Source organism: Oryx dammah, unplaced genomic scaffold, assembly GCF_014754425.2.
Source record: "Oryx dammah isolate SB20612 unplaced genomic scaffold, SCBI_Odam_1.1 HiC_scaffold_16, whole genome shotgun sequence".
In the NCBI taxonomy this organism is placed as follows: Eukaryota; Metazoa; Chordata; class Mammalia; order Artiodactyla; family Bovidae; genus Oryx; species Oryx dammah.
This window is the reverse complement of record NW_024070200.1, coordinates 4,087,126-4,101,654: the sequence shown is the minus strand read 5'-3', so window position 1 is coordinate 4,101,654 and position 14,529 is coordinate 4,087,126. Positions and strand designations below refer to the sequence as shown.

The window sequence follows — 14,529 nt, the reverse complement described above, 5'->3', positions numbered from 1 at the left end:
TTGACATGAAAGTGGTTCTATATATGAGATTTCTAAGCTTTGTGGTGGTTCCAATAAAACCATTTAAAAATTATTATTACTGAATTATGAATTGAGCAATAAATAATATAGAAATAATGAATTAAAAGAGGTATGACATTGAGTCAGTGATAACTACTGGTGCGGTATGAGTTGTGTCTGATAAATACAAGTCTGGAACTCTGAGGTCTAATGCAAAAGAAATGTTTTTTTTTCTTTTACATTTTCATTCTTAATTATAATTGAACCAATGAAAGAATCACCAAATAAATATGTCAATCAAGGAAGAGAAAGTCTCAGTATTTTTATCACATTCTCTATTTAATACTTTTCAGAATCAAAGTTCAAGCCTTTATTGTGATCAAAGTTATCATTTTCATGTTGCTATGGGACAGAGACCCAGGGGAGTAATGGCCAAGATTTCCATCCAGGTTTGGGAAATTGGCTGAAGTGTTTTCATTGTAATATTTTCAATCAAGGGCTTCCTTGGTGGTCCACTAGTTAGTAGTTAAGTTCACCTTCCAAGGCAGGGGTGCAGGTTTGATACCTGGTTTGAGAGCTAAGATCCCAAATGCCTCATGACCAAAATACCAAAACAGAAAAAGAAAAGTAATATTGTAACAAATTTAATAAAGACTCTAAAAATGGTCTGCATAGAAAAATCTTTAAAAAAAAGGTCATGGTTTCTGGATCAATGATGATCCATGCCCACGTATGAGTCATCAGTTATGGATAACACATGTCTGGAACTCTGAGGTCCAGTAGAAAAGAAATGTGGTCTTTCTCTTCATGGATTTTCATTGGTTCCTCGATGGTGGTAGTGATTGGAGAAAAGTCTGAGATATTCAAGGGTCTTTTTGCTGTGCTTGGGGTCATCCTGCTTTTGTTTCATCAGTATTGATGTCGTGATAATTTATATGATCAAAATGAATGAATGAAAGACCTACAACTGGGCCTAATGGACGCAACGATGAACGTGGGTAGAGGATGAGGGGTGGGCAAAGTAACCCTGAGTATCTGGAAGCCCGAGGGCCGTGACAGCACATCCTCTCTTGTCTACTTGTCTTTCTTCATGAGGACAGATATTGGGAATCTACAAAGTCATATTCTTAGGTTGGGTTAGTGAATTTAGATTTCTTGTTATCAAAAGACAGGTCCCTTGAAAAGATATACCTACTAGATTGAGTAGAAAAGGTCAGTTAGTGTCTCCTCTGGACACTTGTGGTTGGGCAAGAAATAATGATAAAAATTGCCTCTGGATGCACACTTAGCAACACACGAACCTAAGAGGTCAACTGCTTGGCCAAGCGCCATGTAGACGTACCACAGGAAGAGTCACTTGTATTGTTTGTATACTCTCAAATTTGAGGATAGTTTTATTTCTATCAAGCAATATCTTTGCATTATGAAATAGGTATCGATTCCTCATGATTCAGAACATGAAATCTGGAGTGGAAGAATCAGTGACCCTAAATTTTTTTTCCTCTCTCTTTTTCTTTGGTTTTCATGGACTGGACTCTATTCATGAGAATCGACGCCTTTGAGCTGAATAGAGTGTCAGTATTCTGTGGTCGTGAACCTTATGATTATAGAAACCCGGGTGAGTAATGATCACGTTTAAGGGGGTGTATCTAGGAGAGATGCGTGGAATTAATGGTTAAAGAATGTAGAAATCAGTGAAGAGGAAACAGTGGATTGATGATGACTACTGATGGCATATGAATTGTGTATGATGAATGTGTGATTGGAACTCTGAGGTCCAATGCAAATAGAATCAAGTCCATCCATTATCCTGATGGCAGAGACACTATAGCAGAGGTCAAGAATGCATCAGGGTCTCATGGTCCTTGTTTTGATGCTGGAACTTTCTGTTGAGTAGAATGGACAAACAGAGTAGGTCTTCCTAAACACATGAAGAGATGTAAAGGTGAAAGGCGGAAGACAATTGCCAGTCCTGGAAGTATGGGTTGAGACAAGGTAGACTACGAATATGGCAAGGACACCTCCAATTTCAATGAGGAAGCCGTGGGCCGTAAGTGTTAGCACTTAGGGAAAAGATGGCGGGCACAGGGTAAGTAATAGTCAGCCTTTGTCTTGTGGCTCCACAGTAGGATCCAAGTGGTTTGTTTTCAAGAGGTTTCCCACATAGCCTAAGTTAAGGAAAGCCTGAATGGAAGCAGGGAGCTGTGGAGAGTGTCTCCACGATCCTGATGATCTGCTTTGTGTTATACTTCTCAGAGGGAACGCGTGGGACTGATGGAGGGATTCCTCATGGAGCACCAGCCTAGGATGGCATCTTCGCGGTTGGAACCGTAGACCCTAGACCCATGTGAGAATCATCTCATTCCTCATCTCTTCTAAGGTGGTTTCTCTAAAAGTCAAGATCACACTATTCACTTAGGTGACAGAAAATGAAAGAAGGCCATTTTTTATCAGTTTCTTGATGAACAAGGAAGTGATGCAGAGGTAAGGTGATAGCAAAGATAAGACAGAGATGGAATGATGTGAACAACTTCTGGAGACCTGTGAGCCGTATGCCACCTTCTTGGCCTCCTTTTAACCCCATAGTGTTAAAATCGTCCTTAGTGAATCAAGGCATGAATCAGTTACCAGTGTTGAATGAAAAGTCATGGTTTTTGGATCAGTGATGATCCATGCCAACGTATAAGTCTTTGTTGAAGAATAATATGTGTCTGAACTCTGAAGTCCAATAGAAAATAAATGTGGTCTTTCTCTTCAGGGGTTTTCATTGGTTTCAGTCATTTCAAAACGCATGAATACACATCCATGAAGGGCAAATGTCTCTCTCTGTGCGCTCTTTCTCTGCTTGGTACTTGTCAGAATAGAAGCTCATGGTGATTTCAGCCTCCATGGTGATCAAGGTTGTGAGCTTCAGGTTGCTCTGAGACACAGAGCTAAGCGAGTGTTTATTCAGTAAATAATATAGAAATGAATGGGGTGAAAGAAGGTAACATGGGATGATTGTTGCCTACTAGTTTCATGTGAGTTGTGTGTGATGAATACATTTTATGGAGGCTGAGGTATTACATAAAGGGAATCTAAGAATTTGGGGGGAGGCATTTGTGTTGGAATGCATTTTTTAGGAGCCAGGAGACCATTTTGAGCATTACTTGCTCTTTAACTCTTTTTGCTGTTTTCTATTGGTTATTATTTTTCCAATAAGATGTTTGAAATATAATCAAATAATGTTAGTCACTCAATTGTGTCTAACTCTTTGTGACCCCATGGTCACAGGCTTCTCTGTCCGTGCGATTTTGCAGGCAAGATACTGGAGTGGGTTGCCATTCCCTTCTCCAGATAATCAAATAAGGCCATTTTTACCCCATTGATAAATAAGTAATGAATATGAAGCTTTCTATTGATTAATGCATTGTGAAACCTTGCAATAAACATGAGACAGATTTGAGATGAGAGTTCTGCAGAGATATATTAGCTATAACAAGGTTTTGTTGAGTATTTTCCAAGTACCGAGTGTTAAAATTTTAATTAAGCCTTTCCCCCTGATTTTGTGCCTTTTGCCCAGTTGTCAGTAATAGCCAACTTCTTGTCTTGGTTTGCTTGCTTAGTTTATCATGGATTTGTTGATTTCTGCATTTGTGTGTGTATTAAGGTTACAGTTTGAAATTTTCATCCAGAATAACAAAAAGTCAATTATAGCTCAGTGAAAAATAGAGAATTTGATGAAATATTAGTTGATTAATATATAAATCAAAAACAGCATCTAATTTTAAAAAAGATGCTGAAATCACATTGCTGTGAAATTGAACTATTTACACAGTAGTGATGTCCTGGGCTTGTCAGGTTTTTTGAATGATAGAGTTTTAAAATGCTTATTAATGGATTACTTGTTTAGTCAATAAACAAATAGAAATGAAAGAACAGAGACACACACATGGGCCAATTACACTTATCATTCCAAGAAGAGTCCTGAAGGATGAAAACATTTCTGAAGTATCTTTCTGAGATGTGACACAGAACATAAGTAGTCTATGTCCTTTGTTGAAATTGTTTCTATAAAGAGTTGTCTGGAATACAAAAAGATCGTATGCTTGTTAATTTCATAGTTATAGTAGTTATCAACAGTGAATCTTTGATGAAATCATTAAACACATAAATAAACATGTAAGGAAAACTTGTGAAAGTGTTCTCATGTGAGTATCTTCTTTTTAGACAGGTATTGTGAATAAAAATTCAAAATTCTGAATCCCCTTAAACTGGTGAGGGTCACCCCTTTGGCCAGAATGCTATAGACATGCTTATATAATAGCCATTTATTTATTCTTTTTCAGACTAAAGCTTGAAGTTTTCTTTAATCAGTTTAAGAAAAAAACATAGGAGGAATAAATAATGAATAGTTAAGTGTGGTGTAAATGAAATGCCCCAAGTAAGGGTCAGTGGTGATTTGGTCTCAATATTTTCATCCTCTTCTGTGTTTTGTGCTCCTCAGAATGAACGCACTAAAGATGATTTAGCATCTGTCATGGGCACCAGATCTGTGGTTGCCTCTGAATAATAAGAGAATGGAGATTAATGTGCATAATAGTTGAAGTTCCATTTATATTTCTTATTAAAGAAATTCACTCAATCATTAAGGAATGTGGAATATGAGAAGAGAAGGTAGCTGCAATTCTGTCTTGAGTATGTATATATGAACCATTATGCTGATTAACCCTAAATGGAAAATGACTCTTAATGTGAGATATATTAAACTAGCAATAATTCTGTATACACCAAAGCTCCTGTGCTTTTAATTACACTGCTAAGATTGTTAGTGAATGTATGATTTATGCAATAAAGAAATAGAAACATATGTAGAAAAAGAGGGTCCATATTGGATCACTGGTGACTACCCGTGGCGTATGCGTCATGCATGATGAATACATGTCTGGATCTCTGAAATCCAATGCATGGAATCTAGTCCATTGTGTTGTTTGAAGTGATCCTATAGCCAAAGGTTACGAATACAAAAAGATCTTCGTTTTGGTTATTATGACCATGCATTTTGTTTTCTATTTTTATGATTTGATCAATGAAATAGTTAATTGCAAATTTATAAAATAAATAATGATGACTCTAAAGACTTTTCAATAATAAAAATATGTGGTTTAGGAAATAATACTAACATAGACTAATACATTAATATATATTGAAAAGACTGATATCCATTAGGTAAAAAAGTCCTAGAAAGATGGTACCTCTTTGGTTACGAGTGATTTGGAAAATGATAGGTAATAGTTACTGACTGAGACAGTAATCAATTGGAGATTAGATTCATTAAGGGAAAAAGAAATCAATATTATCATCGTTTAGTAAATGACTAAGTTACTGTGCAAATGAAGCGCAGATTATTGGATCAATGGGGAGAATATCTGAATATTTTTATTCCCTTGTCTGCTTGTTATTCTTTAGAAGGGGTGTTCCTGCTGCTTCAGCCTTCACTGTGTTCAGTCATTGGCTGCCTCTGTGTCAGGAAGGCCCTAAGGTAAATAATGGGTCAGGTTGTTGGCTTGGGTGATTTGTTTGAGGGTGCTCATGATGTTATTAAAAAGTGTGCAATTAATAAAAATGTTGCCCGTAGTTCAGTGGTAAATGTGATAAGAAACATTGTTTTGATTAATAAATTATGTGCAGGATTGAGGTTGAACAAAACAAGAAAAAGCCTTTGAATGAGAAGATATTCTGTAAACTGAGATTATGAATATGAAGGTCTTATTCCTGGGACATTTACTGAATCATATAGTATTGTTATTATTAACACCAATTAGCTGATGATTTAATCAATACAAATATAGAAATGAATGAAGAAAAGAGACTAAGTCACGGACCAATGATGATGATCGTTTCGGGTAGAGTCCTGAACGATGAAAACATGTCTGAAACTCTGAGGTCCAACCCAGAACACCTGTAGTCTCTTCCCTTTTCAAAACTGCTTTTCCAGAGAGAGGTCTGGATTATTCAAAGACCATATTCTTGTATTGATTTTCTGGACTCAAATTTGTTGTTATATATTAATGGATCTGTGACGGAACCATTAAGTAAATATAAATTAATGTATAAGGAAAAAATAGGGTGAAGTACAGTCAAAATTGAACACATTTTATGAGGGTCATTTATTTGACCAAGATTAGATATAAATGCAGAAATAAGAGGCAGTTTAATTATTGTGTCTTTTCTTTTAACAAGACAAAAAAATTGAGAGAATAAGAAAAGATAATAAATACCTAAATATTGAGTAAACTTAGTTCTCAATATTTTTATTATATTGCATTTTCTGTACTCCCCAGAATGAATGCAGTAGAATGATTTAATATCTTCCATGGACGCAAGCTCTGTAGTTGCCTCTGTATAATAGGAGGATGGAGATTAATGTGAGTAATAATTGTTCTTTTTTCCAGTTTGTTTTGTCATTAAGGTGATTCACAGTATTATTAGGTATGTGGGATATAAGTAAAGAAGGCAGCTGTATCTCAGTGTTGAGTATGAATATCAGTTCAGTCAGTTCAGTTCAGTTGCTCAGTCATGTCTGACTCTGCAACCCCGTGGACTACAGCATGCCAGGCTGCGTATATCCATATAATTGGATAATATGAGATTCTATAAATAAACATTTAATTAAAAATAAAGATGAATGGAGTAAAACACTAATTATCAAAATATATATTGAGACAAGAAATACTATTCCTGTATTATGGAAACCCTGAAGTTCAGTTAATAATGAATGGTGCGTGACCGATACCACTTAGGGAAAGGATATGGGTGACAGGATCTAAGTGAAAGACATTCTTCAGATTCTGGCACAGAGGCGAGATCCCAGAGGTTTGTTTTTGACAGATGTTGCGTGTATCCTAAGTTGAGGGTGGCCTGAATAATAATGTCAGTGTGGAAGCCAGGAACAGTGGGGACTGTCTCTGCCATCTTGGTCTGCTTTGCTTTGTATTCCTCAGAGGGCGAACACGAGGCCTGAAGGAAGAATTCCTCATGGAGCACCTGCTTAGGATGGCATCTTTGTTGTTGGACCAGAGACCCGTGTGAGTATAATCAAATTTGTGGTCTTGGGTTGAATGGCTTGTCCAATGTTTTTGCTGTGTTATTAATATATTAGAAGTATGGTTAGAGAGGGTCGTTTTAATCCTGTTGAGAATGAAGAGATTAGTATGAAGCATTATATTGCTGATTGCCTACGTGAAAAACCGATCATAGGCAAGAAAGACATAATGGTGTGAGTATTTTTCTAGAAACATGAGTGTTGGCTGTGTCAAGTCTTTTGTTGGGTTTTGTGAATCGTAGAGTTATAAGTTATAATTAGCAAATCAATGAATTAATCAATTAACAATACGGAAGGAGGAGCCAGTCTTCTTTTCTGGATCAGTGATGATAAATGCCGGCGTATGAGTCATTGATGATGAATAATACGTGTCTGAAACTCTGAGATCCAATAGAAAAGCAGTGTCTTTCTATTCAAGCATTTTCATTGGTCATGATAATTGAGCCAATGAAAGCCATCCATAAACAAGTCTGCAGATCAATGGAGAGAAGGTTTCAACCTCTGTTTTCCCCTTCGTTGTTTGATACTTTTCAGAACAGAAGCTCAAGGTGATTTCAGCCTCTACTGTGATCAATATCATTTTCAGGAAAGATCAAGGTGAGTAATGCTCAAAAATTTCATCTTGGTTTGTGTTGTTGAAGTAGTTTCATAATATTCTTTGAAAGTAGTAAATATAAGCAAAAGGTTAACTATGTCCCAGTGATAAATATGACTTGAGACCATATGTTTATTAGTTGATAATATATAACATTGATATTTATTAATGAAAGGTATAATCTATTTTGGTGTTAATTAAAGAAGAGTCAAGGATGTTTAATGGCTTGCTCTTTGGTTTTTGTTACTCAAATATTTATTTTGTTATTATCAGTGAAGTAATGATTTAATTGATATGAATATAAGTATAAATGAACTAAAAGTGGGCCCAAATGGACCAGTGATGATGATAGCCTGACCATGGATGATGTATAAAAGAGTCTGGTACTCTGAAGTCCAATAAAACCCATACTCTTTTTGTTTATTTCTTCCTGTGCACAGGTGTTAAGAATGTACAAAGTTCAAGTTCTTAGACTGAGTTTGAAAATTATTACTATATCAGTGAAAGCACTATTAAAGATATATAGATAATAGATGAATGAAAATGGTGAATTATTATCTAATTATGAACTTATGTGATGAAGCAAGAGATATTAATAAAAAGTGCCAACCTTGATGTCCATTTTGAAATGGATGGTTCAAGGGTGTCACCTCTCTGGCCAAGTATCAGATAGACCTGAACTATTCAGAATTGACTTTATTGTTCTGAGTCAATCTCAAATTTAAAGTTATTCTTTCTGTTAAGAGAAAACAATGTCTGCAGTCTACAAAAGGTATAAATTCCTAAGTGACTGGTTAAATGATGGAGAGTCAGCAGTGATACATTTTTTTCTTTTCTTCTCATTGATCATACTTTCTGTTGTTCACAAGGGACATATCGACACTTTGAGTCTCGTAATGTGCCTTATGATTTTATCTCTGTTAGAAGCACAGAGTCCAGTGTGAATAATGGTTAAATTTCTCATCATAGTTTCAGTGACCTTTTTTCCTCTGTGTATACAGTGTATTATTTGAATTTCCATGTAGAATAACCAAAGGACAGTGCAGCTCAGTGATAAATATAGAACTTTATGAAACATGAATTGATTAACTCATAGATGAATAACAGCATATTATTTATTGGGATTAACATGTACACTACTGATGCTATATATAAAATAGTTAAATAATGAGAACCTACTGTATAGCACAGGGAACTCCACTCAGTGCTCTGTGATGGCCTAAATGGGAAGGAAATTCAAAAAAGAGGGGGTATATGTATAGATATAGTTGATTCATCTTGCCATACAGTTGAAACTAACCCAATATTGTAGACCAATTATACTCCAATGAATCAACATATATTCAATATAAAAATATTAGTGAATTATAAAAAATTAAAATGAGTACACTGCTCTGAGAATGATTAGTCATTGAGCAAATAGAAATACACAGCAAATAGAGGGCTCGGGCATTGGGCCAGTGATGATCATGAAAAAAAGAGTCCTGAGCAGTGAAAAGATGTCTGAAACTCTGAGGTCCAACACACAACATAAGTAATCTGTTTCCTGTGTGCAGTTATCAGAAGTGTGAAAATGTATATTCATGTGTTGATTTTGTAGACTTACATTTGTTGTTACTAACGGATCTGTGATGGTGGAAGCATTAAGCAAATAAAAATAAATATATAAGGACAAATAGGATGAAGCATTGTCCATATTGGAATTTTGTGAGACAAAAGATACCATTAATACATGTTGGAAACATGGATGCCCACAAAAGAAATGAGTGAGAGTTGCCTGTTTGCCCCAGGTCGGCTAGAAACGCATATGTAAGAGTCAGCCTAGATATTCTGCCTCCAACTAAAGATTGAACTTTAACTTGTAACAAAATAAAAACTACTGAGTGAAAGAAAGACTAGTAACTACCCGACTAAGTGAAATACGGAAAATAAGGATTAATGGCAATTAGCTATGAATATTTTTCTCATCTTTGTTCTATTCGCCTCAGAATGAAGGGACTAGAGAGGATTTAGCATAGTTCATGGGCATGAGCTCTATGGTTGCCTCTGAACAGGAGGAGGATGAAGGTTAACGTGAGTGATAGTTGAAATTTTTCTGTTTATTATTTTATTAACATAATGCAATGTGGTATTAATAAATATGGAATATAATAAGGCACCACATTTCAGTGTTGAGTATGGATATATGAGCCATATATAAAGTTGAGAGTATTAATGAGATATATGGTAAAGTAAGAATAATTCTAGGTACATCCAGGCAACTTTTGTTTTTTTAATTATATTGCTAACATTATTAGTGAATTTGTGGCTTATACAATAAAGGAATTGAAGTGCACATAGAAAAAAGAGGAATAATATAATCAATGATGACTACCCACGGTGTATGAGTCGTGTATGGTAAATACGTGTCTGAAACCCCAAGGCTTGTTGTCCCATTTGAAATGACCGTATAGGCAGTGGGTAGAAATATACAAAGACTTTGTTTTGGTTTTTATGATCACGTCAGATAATTCAGTTCAGTCGCTCAGGCATGTCTGACTCTTTGCGACCACATGGACTGTAGCACGCCAGGCTTCCCTGTCCATCACCAACTCCCGGAGGCTACTCAAACTCATGTCCATCACATCAGTGATACCATCCAGCCATCTCATCCTCTGTCGTTCCCTTCTCCTCCTGCCCTCAAGCTTTCCCAGCATCAGTCTTTTCCAGTGAGTCAGTTCTTTGCATTGGGTGGCCAAGTATTGGAGCTTCACCTTCAGCATCAGTCCTTGCAATGAATATTCAGGACTGATTTCCTTTAGGATGAACCCTGGTTGGATCTCCTTGCAGTCCAAGGGACTCTCAAGAGTCTTCTCCAATACACAGTTCAAAAGCATCAATTCTTCGGCACTCAGCTTTCTTTATGGTCCAACTGTCACATCCATACATGGCTGCGGAAAAACCACAGCCTTGACTAGACGGACCTTTGTCAGCAATGTAATGTTTGCTTTTTAATATGCTCTCTAGGTTGGTCATAACTTTTCTTCCACGTATTTCTGTTTTTATAATTGAATCCATGAAATAGTCAATATAAAAATGTATAAAATTGAAAAATAGGAATGTGAAGCCTTTTTTCAATTATAAAAATGTGGTTAGGCAAAAATTAGTATCATGTATATTGAAAACACTGATACCCATCGAGAAAGATATAGTAGTAGGTTGTCATCTCTTTGCCCAAGGATGATATAGAAAGTGACAGGTATTAGGTACTGACTGGGTCAGTTCCAACTTTGACAATAAGTTCATCAGTTACTAATTATATGTTAGTCAATGCCTCCGTTACTGTGCAAATAAACAGTGGGATATTTGGGTCACTGGAGAGAATTGCTCAGTATTTTCATCACTTTGTCTGCTTGTTCTTCTGCAGGTGGATGTTGCTGCTGCCTCAGCTTCTGCTGTGCGTGGTGGTCACACCACCTCTGTGTCAGGAAGGAGCTTAAGGCAAACAGTGCTCAAGACTATTGTCTTGGATTGGGAGATTTGTCTGATGGTCCTTACGGTATTGTTAAAAAAGTATTCGATTAATCAAAAAGTTGCTCAGTGAGAAATATGATAAGAAGGATTATTTTGAATAATTGGTAATGGCCAGGATTGAGGTCCAAAATTAGAAGAGAAAGGGCCTTAATGGGAAATGATTCTGTAAACTAAGGTTATAGATATTCAAGGGTTTTATTCTTGGGATGTTTAGTGAATCATATATTATTTTTATTAATGCCAGTTAATCAATGATTTAATCAATACAAAGATAGAAATAAGGGAGAAAAGAGACTCAGTGTTGGACCAGTGATGTTTGTGATGGGAAGAGCCCTGAACAATGAAAAACTATGTTTGAAACTCTGAGGTCCGATCTAGAACATTGGTAGTGTCTTCATTCTGGTGAAATTGTTTCTGTCTAGAGAGATATCAGGAATATAAGTAGATTATATTCTTACATTGATTTCATAGATTTTGATTTGTTATAATCAAGAGATCTGCGATGGAACCATTAAGCAAATATAAATATATATAAGGAAAACTAAGGTAAAGCTTTGTCCAAAGATGAGCATACTGAGTGAGGCAAAAGATGCTATAATGAACACTGAAGTCCCTACGTCCCATTAAATAAATGGTGGAGGGTCACTTCTTTGACCAAAGTTAGATAGAAATGCGTAAGAGGCAGTTTAATTGTTCTGCTGCAGTCTAAAGAGTGAGTTTTCCTTTCAACAAGATAAAAAATTAGCAAAAGGAAAAGTAATAAATACCTAAATACTGAGAAAATAAAACATAGAAAACAAGGATCAGTGGTTATTAGGTCTCAATGTTTTTATCAGCTGTGTTCTGTCCTGTTTCGAATGAAGGCAGTTCAGATGATTTAGCGTCTGCCGTGGACAAATGAGCTCTGTAGTTTGCTCTGTGTAATAAGAGCATGGAGATTAATGTGAGTGATAGTTGAGGACCTCTGTTTTTTTATTAGATTAATTTACTGTATTATTAAGAAATATAGAATAAAATGAAGGCAGCTGCTTTTCAATTTGAGCACTGATATATTCAAACCATTATTTTGATTAAAGCATCTATGAAAAACAATCTATTAGAGAGAGAGATATACTTAAGACCATCTATGAAAAACAATCTATTAGAGAGAGATATATACTTAAGACTTATTCTATACACATTAAGACTTTTTAAAAAATTGTACTGCTAAAATTATTGAATTTTTATTTAATCAATACAAGTAGAAATAAATGTAGGAAAATAGGAACTATGTTGTATCTATGAGTGATATATGGTGAATCCTTGTCTGGTATTCTGAGATGCAGTGTTAAAGTAATCTAGTCCATTTAAGGCATCCTATAGAGAGATATCAGGAATAAATGAGGGGCTTATCTGTGGTCTTTGTGTTCATGAATTTTCATTGTATTATCATAATTGGAAAATGAGAGAATCCATAAATATATAATTAAAAATAAAGATGGATGAAATGAAGCAATTTCCAATTACTGAAATACGTGGTGAGCCATGAAATACTATTAATATACCAAGGACACCCTGAATTTCAATTACTAATGAGTGGCACACAGCTGTTACCACTTAGGTTAAGGTTGAGGGAGACAGAGTAAGTGATCAGAGAGGTGTATGCTCAGTTGTGTCTGTCTCTTTGTGACCTCATGGACTGTAACCTGTCAGCCTCCTCTTTGCATGGAATTTTCCAGGTAAGAATATTGGAATGGGTTGCCATTTCCTACTGCACGGGATCTTCAGACCCCAGGGATTGAACCCACGTCTCGTGCGTCTCCCACACTAGTAAGTGGATTCTTTACCACTTTGTCACCTGGGAAGCTCCTAGTCACTAGCGAAAGTCATTCAGTCGTGTACGACTCTGTGACCCCATGGACTATACAGTCCATGGAATTCTCCTGGCCAGAATCCTGGAGTGGGTAGCCTTTCCCTTCTCCAGGGGATCTTCCCAACTCAGAGACTGAAGCCAGGTCTCCCGCATAGCAGGCGGATTCCTTACCAGCTAAGCTACAAGGGAAGCCCGTGAAGCTCCTAGTCAACCTTTATATTTTGGCTCAGTGGTAATATCAAAATGGTTCATTGCCAAAAGGTTTTCTGTGTACCCTAAGTTAAGGGTAGCCTGAATACTGCTGTGACTGTGGGAACAAGAAGCAGTGGAGAATGTCTCTCCCATGTTGATGGTCCATTTTGCTTTATACCCCTCAGAGTGCATGCATGGGACCGAAGGAAGGATTGCTTCTGGAGCACCCGCCTAGGCTGCCATCTTTGTTGTAGGAGCCAGGAGACCTATATGGGCATCGTCTCATGTGAACAGAAAGGAAAAGTCATACATTTCTAAATACTGAGTAAACGAAGTATAGAAAACAAGAACCAGTGGTTATTAGGTGTCAATATTTTTATTATCGTCTGTGTTCCCTATTCCTCAGAAAGAAGCCAGTACCGATGATTTAGCGTCTTCCACGGACAGAAGCTCTGGGGTTGCCTCTGTATAATAGGAAGGTGGAGATTAATGTGAGTAATAGTTGAAGTTCTCTGTTTTTTTATTTTTGATTGAAGTAATTTACTGTATTATTGTTGAATGTTGAATATAAGTAAAGAAACGTTGACTATAGGTAAAGAAGGCAGCTGCATCAGTGTTGAATATGGATATATGAGCTCTTGTACTGACGAATGTATATATGGAAAACAGTGTATTATTGAGGAAGATACATTAAAGTAATAATACTCCAGTGTACACCTGGGATCTTTTTGCTTTATTTTTTGAATTGTTCTTGCTAAATTTCTTGGTGGATTTTTATTTAACCAGTAAAGATAAAGAAATATGTGCAGAAAAGGTGGGACCAATGTTGGATCAATGATGATGTCTGGTCATCATCAATATGAATCATATACAATGAAAGCGTGTCTGGAACTCTGAGGTCCAATATTGGATTAAGCTTGTCCACTCACAGCAGAGAAGATATTCTGTAGACAGACGTTGGAAAGAGTGCCTCATTTTATTATCATCTCCTTTGCCTTATACTCCTCAGAATGGTTGCACTTAGGCGGGTGGAAGCATCTTCCACGGTTACGCTCTCCGGCTTCGTTTGTGTGGGTAGGTATGTTAAGACCATGTAAGTCATAGCCAATGGTTTAGTTTGAGTGGACAGTTGGTAGTTCAGTTGCTCAGTGTTCCACTCTTCACGACCCCATGCACTGCACCTTGCCAGGCTTCCCTGTCCATCACCAACTCCCGTTTGGTGATTGCTTGGAGCTTGCTCACACAATCAAAGAAGGGGAAATGCCATGTGAAGTATCAGATTGACATGAAATA

At 36.5% G+C, this 14,529-nt stretch overlaps 1 long non-coding RNA gene, 8 other non-coding genes and 2 pseudogenes across 13 annotated transcripts; all 11 read left to right on the top strand.

Moving 5' to 3' along the window:
* The first annotated feature begins 139 nt into the window (after positions 1-139).
* LOC120875729 lies at positions 140-211 on the top strand. Its single transcript, XR_005724037.1, has one exon. It is a non-coding gene; the product is annotated as a small nucleolar RNA SNORD113/SNORD114 family (small nucleolar RNA).
* Positions 212-705: 494 nt separating this feature from the next.
* LOC120875718 lies at positions 706-780 on the top strand. Its single transcript, XR_005724028.1, has one exon. It is a non-coding gene; the product is annotated as a small nucleolar RNA SNORD113/SNORD114 family (small nucleolar RNA).
* Positions 781-1,709: 929 nt separating this feature from the next.
* LOC120875713 lies at positions 1,710-1,781 on the top strand. The gene has a single exon (XR_005724023.1). It is a non-coding gene; the product is annotated as a small nucleolar RNA SNORD113/SNORD114 family (small nucleolar RNA).
* An 874-nt stretch (positions 1,782-2,655) lies between these two features.
* Positions 2,656-2,729, top strand: LOC120875734. The gene has a single exon (XR_005724041.1). It is a non-coding gene; the product is annotated as a small nucleolar RNA SNORD113/SNORD114 family (small nucleolar RNA).
* A 1,225-nt stretch (positions 2,730-3,954) lies between these two features.
* On the top strand, positions 3,955-14,446 carry LOC120875184. Of its 5 annotated transcripts, XR_005723842.1 has the most exons (9): positions 3,955-4,021; positions 4,487-4,677; positions 5,449-5,521; positions 6,324-6,407; positions 6,984-7,067; positions 7,619-7,681; positions 11,086-11,633; positions 13,643-13,727; positions 14,246-14,446. It is a non-coding gene; the product is annotated as an uncharacterized LOC120875184 (long non-coding RNA). The 5 variants fall into 5 exon arrangements; XR_005723843.1 differs by lacking the exon at positions 14,246-14,446 and having other exon boundaries at positions 13,643-14,152; XR_005723840.1 differs by lacking the exons at positions 11,086-11,633; positions 13,643-13,727; positions 14,246-14,446 and adding an exon at positions 8,120-9,360 and having other exon boundaries at positions 3,960-4,021; positions 4,487-4,571.
* On the top strand, positions 4,872-4,943 carry LOC120875716. The gene has a single exon (XR_005724026.1). It is a non-coding gene; the product is annotated as a small nucleolar RNA SNORD113/SNORD114 family (small nucleolar RNA).
* Positions 5,860-5,931, top strand: LOC120875732. Its single transcript, XR_005724040.1, has one exon. It is a non-coding gene; the product is annotated as a small nucleolar RNA SNORD113/SNORD114 family (small nucleolar RNA).
* LOC120875709 lies at positions 7,401-7,475 on the top strand. The gene has a single exon (XR_005724020.1). It is a non-coding gene; the product is annotated as a small nucleolar RNA SNORD113/SNORD114 family (small nucleolar RNA).
* On the top strand, positions 8,012-8,078 carry LOC120875745 (annotated as a pseudogene).
* On the top strand, positions 11,495-11,565 carry LOC120875740 (annotated as a pseudogene).
* LOC120875725 lies at positions 14,064-14,140 on the top strand. The gene has a single exon (XR_005724034.1). It is a non-coding gene; the product is annotated as a small nucleolar RNA SNORD113/SNORD114 family (small nucleolar RNA).
* Positions 14,447-14,529: the final 83 nt, after the last annotated feature.